This window comes from Bombina bombina, chromosome 3 (assembly GCF_027579735.1).
Source record: "Bombina bombina isolate aBomBom1 chromosome 3, aBomBom1.pri, whole genome shotgun sequence".
Classification (NCBI taxonomy): domain Eukaryota; kingdom Metazoa; phylum Chordata; class Amphibia; order Anura; family Bombinatoridae; genus Bombina; species Bombina bombina.
Genome location: NC_069501.1, coordinates 1,048,524,454 through 1,048,536,808, shown reverse-complemented (window position 1 = coordinate 1,048,536,808; position 12,355 = coordinate 1,048,524,454). Strand labels below are relative to the sequence as shown.

The 12,355-nt window shown below is 36.3% G+C and overlaps 1 protein-coding gene across 6 annotated transcripts in view; it reads right to left on the bottom strand.

The window, feature by feature from the left end:
* Window positions 1-12,355, bottom strand: part of ZNF385A (zinc finger protein 385A) — a 496,048-nt gene that overhangs the window by 128,981 nt on the left and 354,712 nt on the right. The gene's annotated exons all lie outside the window — the stretch shown is intronic.

The following is a 12,355-nucleotide window of genomic DNA, read 5'->3' as shown; positions in this document are numbered from 1 at the left end:
TTTTAGCCTCCGCGTCATCATCACTAGATATGTGAATGATCGAAAAATTTGGTTCGGATCGATTCAGAGTTTTTTTAATTTCGCGAATTCGGAAAACTTTGAATTAATTCTTTTTTTATTTGGCTGGATTCGGCTAAGTTTGGAAATTCGGAATTTCGGTATGTGTGCTGTGTATTAGACTAGTATTATGTACTGTATATTAGGTGTAACCCATAGCAGAGTGATATAACCTAATATACTGTACGATACTAGTGTAATCCATGGCCATCCGAATTTACCGAATAAATCCGAACTAATTTGGATTTATTCTGTAAATTTGGCAGTATTTTAATTCGGAAATTCGGATCAATCCGAATCTCCGAATTTGCAGAATTTTCCGAATCGATCCGAAACGAATTGCACATGTCTAATCATCACCTTGCTGCCGACGAAGAGGCACTGGACATAGGAGTGGGAGTGGCGCACCAGATCGCTCAAGCCAGGCTGACGCTGTGGGTGTTGCATGTTTTACTTTTTGACCCCCATTCAATTGCTCAGATTGACATCCGGAAGTCAATACAAGCTGCCTAATACATAAGCTAGATTATGAGTAGCAAACACAATGTGCCTGATAAGAGCAGGTACACAAAAATGGAGGACTGTGTGACAACATGCGCATGCGAGTGCCCACACATTAGATTGTGCATGCCGAGATTAAGGAAAAACTGTTATTTAAATATGCTAATTAAGGGATCAGTGCTGAAGCGCCATTGGAGGAGGGGGTGGCATACATTATGTATAACTACAGCCTACATTTATGGGCGGTCGTAATAGCCGTTTACAAGGCAAATTAAAATATAATTTTCCTTAACATTAAAGCTTTGTTTCAAGGTAAGAATTAATTGGTAATAATCTATTAAACTTTAACTGTGTGATAATATATTTTTTATAACGTTACAAAGTAAATATTTCTAACCCTTTAAAGCTACTCTCTGTCAAAATGACACAGACCCATCATGGGTGTCCAGCTGGGTGACAAGAGTGGCAAACACCTAACCACACAGATTATATATAAAGGGTGTTTATACATATACATACAAAGGGTGTTTTATATATATAGTTTGTTTTTTGTATATATACTTGTATATATAGTATAAATAAGTCCCTATTTTAATGAAAATTGGCTACAATTTTTAAAATCACATGGCTAATTTGCATCAAACTTTCTCCTACTGAATAAGTTGCAACTGCTACATTGTTTTAAAGGGACAGTATACACCAATTTTCATATAACTGCATGTAATAGACACTACTATAAAGAATAATATGCACAAATACTGATGTAAAAATCCAGTATAACAACGTTTAAAAACTTACTTAGAAGCTTCCAGTTTAGCTCTGTTAAAAAGGTTACTGGAACACCCACTGAAAGTGGTAAATAGCAGACACTCCCCTGCATATGAAAAGACCCTTTACATAAACAGAAGCAAGCTAGAGTAGGTATACGTCGGTATTTGCTTTGGGGCTTGGTTAGGAGTCTGAAAATCAGAGTAATGTTATTTAAAAAATAAGCAAAACTATCCGTTTAAAAAAACAAAAAAAAAACTGTGTGGGCTATATAAATGATTCATCTACAAAACATTTATGCAAAGAAAAATCTAGTGTATAATGTCCCTTTAAGTCATCTGATTTGTTGCTTCCTCCAGCAAGAAATGTCTTCAGATGTAACAAACTCACACTAAGGTTTAAGCACTTCTGAGTGATATTGGTTCCTTTTAATAGAATTTATCAGGAGCAAGCACTATTACACGAACACACAAACACCACCAATGCTAACTTTCTCACACAACACAGAACTTTCAAAAGTATTAGATAAAGATGAAAGTATTTTCATAAACTAGAACACAGACTTCTCTAGTCATGATCTTGTGATTTCTAGTCAGATGATTCCAGGCTCGGGAGTAATTAATGGAAGCACTTCTTAACTAAAAAAGTGGCCGATTTATGGAACAAACTTCGAGTGGAGGTGGTACAAATACTGTAATGGAATTCAAGGGTGCCTGGAATATGCATAAGGCTATTGTGAGAATTAATTAACTTTAAAAGGAAATATGAGAAGACTAGAGAGGCCTTCTGGTTCTTATCCTCTGTCAAAACCTATGTTTCTGTGTCTCTATGCAACTTGTCATCTTGACAAGATAGTTTTCAGCACATAAATTAGATAATGTTTTTTCTTCTTCTAAAAGTTAGTACAATACGCCTCAAGCTCACATTATTGTTATACAGCATTTTATGAACCTCTGAAATCTGTGTGTGTATGTGTGTGTGTATGTATGTACGTGCGTGAATCTGTGTATGTATGAGTGACTGTGTATATGCGTATGTGTATGTATGTATGTATGTGTGTGTCTGTGTATGTATGTGTGTGTGTGCGCCCGTGTGTATATGTATGTATGTGCGGGTACATGTGCCTGTGTGTGTATGTATGTGTGTGTATGCATGTGTGTGTGTATATGTGTTTGTATCTGTGTGTGTGTATATATATATATATATATATATATATATATATATATATGTGTGTGTATGTGTGTGTATGCATGTATGTATCTGTATGTGTTTGTGGATGTATGTGTGTGTATATGTGTTTGTATTGTATCTGTGTGTATATATATATATATATATATATATATATAGATATGTGTGTGTATGTGTGCGCGCGTTCGTGTATCTGTGTGTTTGTGTACGCGTGCATGTGTCTGTATATGTATGTGTGTGTATGTAAACGTGTGTGGATGTATGTGCGTGTATATGTGTGGACGCGTGTGTGGATGTGTGTGTATGTATATGTGTGTGTGTATCTATGTGTATATGTATTTATGTGTATGTGTGAGTTTGTGTGTATGTATGTGTGTGTATGAGTTTGTGTGTATGTACCTGTTTGTATATGTATGTGTGTATGTGTGTATCTGTGTGTGTATGCGTGTGTATCTGTGTGTATATGCAAGTGTGTGTGTTTAAGTATGTGTGTATGAGTGTATCTGTGTGTGTATGCGTGTGTGTATCTGTTTGTGTGTATATGTATGCATGTGTGTATCTGTTTGTGTGTGCGTGTATGTATGTGTGTGTATGTACGCATGTGTGTATCTGTTTGTGTGTACATGTATTTGTGTGTGTGTATGCGTGTGTATATCTGTTTGTGTGTACATGTATGTGTGTATATATGTGTGTGTATGCGTGTGTATATCTGTTTGTGTGTACATGTATGTGTGTATGTATGTGTGTGTGTATGCGGGTGTATATCTGTTTGTGTGTACATGTATGTGTGTATATATGTGTGTGTGTGTGTGTGTATGCATGTGTATATCTGTTTGTGTGTACATGTATGTGTGTATATATGTGTGTGTGTGTATGCATGTGTATATCTGTTTGTGTGTACATGTATGTGTGTATGTATGTATGCGTGTGTGTATGTATGTATGTGTGTTTAACTATTATGCAGAGTAATTTCACCATTCTCTGACCTCGATAAATTCTGTTCAGTTTGTAAAGTGGACATCAATGCACTTTGTCAGCTCTATAAGATCACTCACTGTGTGACAGATTCTGCTTGCTAAATGGCAACACAGGGGTGAAGGTGATAATTGTGTTAACTTTAAAGGACAGACAAAAAGAGCTGCTCTTTTATATACCAACACATATGTAGCTTTTCATGGACCTATTCTGTAAAGAAGCATGAGATTTCAAAAGGCCTGAGTGCATTATTATTTCTATAAAGAACTCAGTTGGTTCATTAAGATAAATCTCTAACAGAACTCTATATTCAGAAGCCATGACGAGAATCTGCTACTTTGAAAGTAATAAACATTTATATTGAAAAACTTCATACATGACATCTTGTAAACAGCAGAGCATATTAATATTTTTCTTTAATATCATTACCCTTGTGATATTAAAAAGAATGTTTTAGAAGCTTTGCTGACTGGCTGATTTTTGTTCAACGCTGCTGTAAAGATAGCATTAAAGGGTCACAAAAAAATAAAAAATAAAAATGCTAGACATAATGATGTATTCAAAGGAAAGAGTACCCTGACAATAATGTGCATTATATGTTCATTATATTAGTTGTTTAAATATTGAAGAAATGTGTTTACAGTGCTGGTTTTCAAAACATTAAGGGCACCACATAGTTGTAACTTAAAAAAACAAAAACATTAAATACAGTAGAATTACATAATCAACAAATGCATAATAAAAATAAAATGCCATACCACCTCTGAATTTCAAATTAAGAGTAGTTTTCTGTCAAATTTCAAAATTTCCTTCTATTGCCCTGTCCACTGTATCATGTGACAGCTGATAATGAATCACAGACTCCTTTATGTGAACTCCTGCATATGCTCTGTAGTAGAAGTACTTCCTCCATTTCTTAAAGGATTTGGAAAGCCCACAGTTTTCCGTTAAATTACATACAGTAATGCAAAAATATTCTACAATGTATGACTAACAGTTTTATATAACAATCTGTAATGTCCTTTCAATTTAAAAATACTAACATCATATTTAAAGAATAATAGATTAAAACTTTTCTAAATGTACTTCCATGATAAGCCAACAATAAGAGTTTTTTATATATATTATTACACATCATATCACACTATTTTGTAAAATAATTGGCATTGTTGTAGAAAACATAATACATTTAGAATAGTTTTATTAGATCCCTTCATAAAACAGTGAAAGTTTGAGAAAATATGTCACATTTCTATTAGAGCGTGAAAATGTTTATCTTAGGTAAATACATATGGTTACAATATGTAAAATGCACTCTGAGGCTTAATGAATGCATATGGATATGAATCAGCAAAGAGACAACATATCTTCCAGAGTGAGTGAATTATTGATAACTACTGTTACCGTGCTGTTATCAAGAGATACAAAGGTGGGTGTAGACATGTATCATATACAGAGAAAACAAATCATAGTCCTGTTTTTTGCCCCATTTTCTTTAACAGATAACAAACATTTGGTGATGGGTGTGGATATTAATTAAAAGGTCTCCATTTTTTTCCAAAGAGTTTATTAAGAATCAATATATGTTAATAATAAGAGAAAGATTTACAGGTATATATACACATCTGTCAAAACTGTCCAAATAATTAATACAGGGCAACTTTACCACAACCCCAATTTCTGCAACACTGCTAAAATAATCACAGGATTTTATCCAAGGTGTCCAACATCAGTAATCTTTTCAGCAGGAACAGGGTAAGAAGGAGAGAGAGAAATAGAGAGTTTCCCAATTTTATTCTCATTTCAAAGGGGTTTGGCCTAGCACATGCCAGTCAAGGCTAATGGGAGTGTCTTTAATTAAACACCTAGTTCAGGGAGAAAGGTGTATCTGTGGGGAAGGGATTTCAGTAACAGCTAGGTCAGTAAGCTATGTCACCACAATGGGCTTAAAAGGCCATTATACACTCATTTTTTCTTTGCATAAATGTTTTGTAGATGATCTATTTATAAAGCCCATAAAGTTTGATTTTTTTTAAAAATGTATAATTTTGCTTATTTTTAAATAACATTGCTCTGATTTTCAGACTCCTAACCAAGCCCCGAAGTTTTATGTGAATACTGTCAGCTACCTTCTCCAGCTTGCTCCTGTTTGTGTAAAGGGTCTTTTCATATGCAAAAGAAGGGGAAGGAGGGAGTGTCTTATTTCCCACTTGCAGTGGGCTTTCCAACTACCTTTTCAACAGAGCTAAACTGAAAGCTTCTAAGTAAGTTTTTAAACCATTTTATACTGGATTTTTATATCAGTATCTGTGCATCTTATTCTTTATAGTAGTGTCTATTACATGCAGTTATATGAAAATGAGTGTATACTGTCCCTTTAACAAATTTTCTGTAATATTTAAAGAGACAGTCTACACTAAAATCGTTATTATTTAAAAAGATAGATAATGCCTTTACTACTTATTCCCCAGCTTTGCACAACCAACATTGTTATATTAATATACTTTATAACATTCAAACCTCTAAATTTCTCCCTGTTTCTAAGCCACTACAGACAGACTCTTATCACTTGCTTTTTTATTTGCTTTTCACAACAGGAGACTGCTAGTTCATGTGAGCCATATAGATAACATTGTGCTCACGCCCGGGGAGTTATTTAAGATTTAACACAACACAGTGCTAAATGCAAGTCAATAGATAAGAAATAAAAAGTCATGTGATCAGGGGGCTGTCAGAAGATGCTTAGATATAAGGTAATCACAGAGGTAAAAAGTATATTAATATCACTATGTTGGTTATGCGAAACTGGGGAATGGGTAATAAAGGGATTGTCTATCTTTTAAAACAATAACAAATTCTATTCTAACCAATTTTTTTTTTTTATGATTCAGATAGAGGATGCAACTTTCTACTTTACTCTTATTATCAATTTTCTTCGTTCTGTTGCTATCTTTATTTGAAAAAGCAGGAATGCAAGCTTAAGAGTCACCCCATTTTTTATTCAGCATCTGGGTAACGCTTGCTGATTGGTGGCTAAATATAATCCTAATAAACCAGTCCAAGCTAGAACTACTCTCCATTTTACAAGCAACCCTTTCCCTCTACTAAGAGGCTAGGGGGCCGATTTATCATGGCCCAAATGGGGCCAAATACCCCTGTTCCCGCACAAGCCTTTAGGCTCGCCGAAACAGAAGTTAAGAAGCAGCGGTCTTAAGACTGCTGCTCCTTAACTCGTCTACTGCCTCTGAATATGATGGGGTTGATTGACACCCCCTGCTAACAGCCGATTGGCCGTGAATCTGCAGGGGGCGGCATTGCACAAGCAGTTCACCAGAACTGCTTGTGCAATGTTAAATGCAGACAGCGTATGTTGTCAACATTCAGCGATGTCAGGCGGACATGATACGCTACAGCATATCATGTCCACCAGACATTGATACATCAGCCCCTATATGCGCACATAGAATTCTAGTTAAATGAGTTAAAAGTTCTCATTACATAGATCTAAACCCCCACTATGCCATACCCCTGATATTATTTGCATCCCCTGTCCTACACAGCATGCGTCACATGCTCATCTTAGGCACTCATTACTCCCAACCCGATGCATCCTTAGGCAATTACTCATTAACATGTGCCCCATGCTGTGCCCTTAGGCAGCCTTCTGTTTTGTCTTAATGGTAACAGTGATCCAGATTGTCTAGACTGCTTTTCAGATGTAACATTATTCTTAAATTAGTATGAAGATATCACATTTTTATTATTAATAATATTACCAGTCTAGTGATAAAAATATCCCCAGACTTGTCAGCACCTGTAGAAAGAAGTGTAGCAGATTTCATATTCATCTGAGGTAAATTTAACTCCAGAATATGTAAATAGCATTACATTAACAATCACACGCTCATTATACATTCAGGTGGTATTTACTTTGACAGGGTGATTTCTCCTCTAATTGGAGATAATTTTCCATTTCTACAGGCAGTACATAGCAAAATGGTCAGCTAAAATAGGATAAATTCACACAGAGAGAATAAAAACACACTCCTAGATTACGAGTTTTGCGTTAGAGGCTGTGCGGTGCTAACAAGCAGTTTATGCTCACCGCTCACTTGCAGACAACGCTGGTATTACGGGTTTTATAAACCCGGTGTTAGCCGCAAAAAAGTGAGCGTAGAGCAAAATTTAGCTCCACATCTCACCTCAATACCAGCGCTGCTTACGTTAGCGTTGAGCTGGTAAAACGTGCTCGTGCACGATTTCCCCATAGGAATCAATGGAACCGGCTGAAAAAACACCTAACACCTGCAAAAAAGCAGCGTAAAGCTCCTAACGCAGCCCCATTGATTCCTATGGGGAAACAAAAGTTATGTTTACACCTAACACCCTAACATGAACCCCGAGTCTAAACACCCCTAATCTTACACTTATTAACCCCTAATCTGCCGCCCCCAACATCGCTGACACCGAAATTATATTATTAACCCCTAATCTGCCGCTCCGGACACCGCCACCACCTACATTATGCTTATGAACCCCTAATCTGATGCCCCCTACATTATATTTATTAACCCCTAATCTGCCGCCCCCAATGTCGCCGCAACCTAACTACATTTATTAACCCCTAATCTGCCACCCCCAATGTCGCCGCCTCTATAATAAAGTTATTAACCCCTAAACCTAAGTCTAACCCTAACTCCCCTAACTTAAATATAATTTAAAGAAATCTAAATCAAATTACTACAATTATAATTAAATAATTCCTATTTAAAACTAAATACTTACCTATAAAATAAACCCTAAGCTAGCTACAATATAACTAATAGTTACATTGTAGCTAGCTTAGGGTTTATTTTTATTTTACAGGCAACTTTGTATTTATTTTAACTAGGTACAATAGTTATTAAATAGTTATTAACTATTTAATAACTACCTATTTAAAATAAATACAAATATACCTGTAAAATAAAACCTAACCTAAGTTACAATTACACCTAACACTACACTACAATTAAATTAATTACCTAAATTAAATACAATTAATTACAATTAAATAAAATTATCTAAAGTACAAAAAAAAACACTAAATTACAGAAAATAATAAAGAAATTACAAGATTTTTAAACTAATTACACCTAATCTAATCCCCCTAACAAAATAAAAAAGCCCCCCCTAAATAAAAAAGCCCTACCCTACACTAAATTACAAATAGCCCTTAAAGGGACAGTATACACTCATTTTCATATAACTGCATGTAATAGACACTACTATAAAAAATAAGATGCACAGATACTGATATAAAAATCCAGTATAAAACTATTTAAAAACTTAGTTAGAAGTTTTCAGTTTAGCTCTGTTGAAAAGGTAGCTGGAAAGCCTACTGCAAGTGGGAAATAAGACACACACACCCCTCCCCCTTATTTTGCATATAAAAAGACCCTTTACACAAACAGGAGCAAGCTGGAGTAGGTAGCTGACGGTATTCTTATAAAACTTTGGGGCTTGGTTAGGAGTCTGCAAATCAGAGCAATGTTATTTAAAAATAAGCAAAACTATACATTTTTTTACAAAAAAAACTTTATGGGCTATATAAATAATTAATCTACAAAACATTTATGCAAAGAAAAAATGATTAAAAGGGCCTTTTGCGGGGCATTGTCCCAAAGTAATCAGCTCTTTTACCTGTAAAAATAATTACAATTCCCCCCCAACATTAAAATCCACCATCCACACAACCAACCCTACTCTAAAACCCACCCAATCCCCCCTTAAAAAACCTAACACTAACCTCTTGAAGATCACCCTACCGGGAGACGTCTTCACCCAACCGGACAGAAGTGGTCCTCCAGACGGGCAGAAGTCTTCATCCAACCGGGCAGAAGTGGTCCTCCAGACGGGCAGAAGTCTTCATCCAGACGGCATCTTCTATCTTCATCCATCCGGCGCGGAGCTGGTCCATCTTCAAGACATCCGACGCAGAGCATCCTCTTCATCCGGTGGCCAACGACTGAATGAAGGTTCCTTTAAATGACGTCATCCAAGATGGTGTCCCTTCAATTACGATTGGCTGATAGAATTCTATCAGCCAATCGGAATTAAGGTAGAAAAAATCCTATTGGCTGATGCAATCAGCCAATAGGATTGAACTGGCCAATAGAATGCCAGCTCAATCCTATTGACTGATTAGATCAGCCAATAGGATTGAAGTTCTATCAGCCAATCAGAATTGAAGGGACGCCATCTTGGATGATGTCATTTAAAGGAACCTTCATTCAGTCGTCGGCCGTCGGATGAAGAGGGTGCTCCGCGTCAGATGTCTTGAAGATGGACCCGCTCCGCGCCAGATGGATCAAGATAGAAGATGCCGTCTGTCCGTTTGGAGGACCACTTCTGCCCGGTTGGATGAAGACTTCTGCCCGTCTGGAGGACCACTTCTGCCCGGTTGGGTGAAGTCTCCCGGTAGGGTGATCTTCAAGGGCTTAGTGTTAGGTTTTTTAAAGGGGGGATTGGGCGGGTTTTAGAGTAGGGTTGGTTGTGTGGGTGGTGGGTTTTAATGTTGGGGGGGAATTGTAATTTTTTTTACAGGTAAAAGAGCTGATTACTTTGGGGCAATGCCCCACAAAAGGCCCTTTTAAGGGCTATTTGTAATTTAGTGTAGGCTATGGCTTTTTTTATTTTGGGGTTTTGTTTTTTTTTGTTAGGGGGATTAGATTATGTTTAATTAGTTTAAAAATCTTATAATTTCTTTATTATTTTCTGTAATTTAGTGGGTTTTTTGTACTTTAGATAATTTTATTTAATTGCAATTAATTGTATTTAATTTAGGTAATTAATGTAATTGTAGTGTAGTGTTAGGTGTAATTGTAACTTATGTTAGGGTTTATTTTACAGGTCAATTTGTATTTATATTAAATAGGTAGTTATTAAATAGTTAATAACTACTTAATAACTATTGTACCTAGCTAAAATAAATACAAAGTTGCCTGTAAAATAAAAATAAACCATAAGATAGCTACAATGTAACTATTAGTTATATTGTAGCTAGCTTATGGTTTATTTTATAGGTAAGTATTTCGTTTTAAATAGGAATAATTTAGTTAATTTTAGTAATTTTATTTAGATTTATTTAAATTATATTTAAGTTAGGGGGTTTTAGGGTTAGGGTTAGACTTAGGTTTAGGGGTTAATAACTTTATTATAGTGGCGGCGACATTGGGGGCGGCAGATTAGTAGTTAATAAATGTAGGTAGGTGTTGGCGATGTTAGGGCCAGCATATTAGGGGTTAATAATATTTAACTAGTGTTTGTGATGCGGGAGTGCGGCAGTTTAGGGGTTAATATATTTATTATAGTGGTGGCAATGTCCGTTTCAGCAGATTAGGGGTTAAAATATTTATTTTAGTGTTTGCGATGTGGGGGGCCTCGGTTTAGCGGTTAATATGTAGTTTATGAGTGTTAGTGTACTTTTTAGCACTTTAGTTAAGAGTTTTGTGCTACGGCGTTGTAGTGTAAAATTCTTAACTACAGACTTTTAAATGCGGTACCAGTCTTTACAGGAGAGGGTCTACCGCACACTTTTGGTCAGACTCATAATACCGGTGCTATGCAAGTCCCATTGAAAATATAGGATACGCAATTGATGTAAGTGGATTTGCTGTATTTCCTAGTCTGGCCAAAAAAGTGAGCGGTACACCTGTACCTGCAAGACTTGTAATACCAGCAGGCGGTAAAAAGCAGCGTTAGCACCTCTTAACGCTGCTTTTTAACCCTAACGCACAACTCGTAATCTAGGCCACAGTGTTTTGTTTGATTGCTCTTTTTTTAAACACAAGGAGTTACATAAATGTAGACAGGTGTTTTGACTTTCTATGTCATTTTATAGAACATGTTTTTCAATGTTTCTGCCATAAAACATTTGGTTTTTATTGGTCATATATTGAAAAAACATTGTGACAAATATTCCCTGCAATAATAAATATCACAGATCTACAAACTGTCCCTCATATTCCGCTACTGTCACAGTTTAAGACCCTTCTGCAGCTCTTTCTGCTTTATGTCCCAGGTTCTGGATGTGAAAGCAGCAGCCCACCCAGCACACACAGACATGCCTATGTTTCACCCTAATTCAACCCTATCAATCCTGACTATGCTTACTGAAAAGCCATAACTCTGCCAAATTGGCAGCAAATCTGCATGGGGCGGCATTGCACAAACAGTTCACTAGAACTGCTTGTGCAATATACGCTGCCGGCATTCAGCGATGTCTGGCGAACATGATACGCTACAGCGTATCATGTCCGCCCGGCATTGGTAAATCGGCACCTAAGTGTGGAGCGCTAATAGATGCGTGCAAGCGATAAGGGGTTTATCACGCGCATTGGAAGTAGCATGAGTTTTACAAGTTGAAAGTAAACACATTTGCTCAAAACACTATCTGATAAAAAGTACTGAAAAAAAGTTTGGGATATTACAGAGAGTCCTGCAATGATGAAAGTGTGAGGATCCCCTTCAGGTGTACAGCAAAGATTATGCCTGTTACTGCAACTTACTTGGTGCTATACTTGGGTACATCACAGGGGGGGGGGGGGGGTTACAAAAATAACAAGAGACAAAAATTATTGCAACAAAAATTATACAAAACAAGGAAAGGTCATCATCCAGCTAGTGTGAGAGCTCACTAATTCTGATGTCTAACTTCCATAAAAGAAAACAAATTGACCAAGTCCTTTTAGAGCATAATTTACTCCACTCTAATTACTGTTGCAGAGTAAGACCTGCTTCCATTATAAAGTGCACAGAATGTCAACATAGGTCTGTAAAACTGGAAAAAAAATTGCAGCTTTTACTATGATGCACGCAATTATAA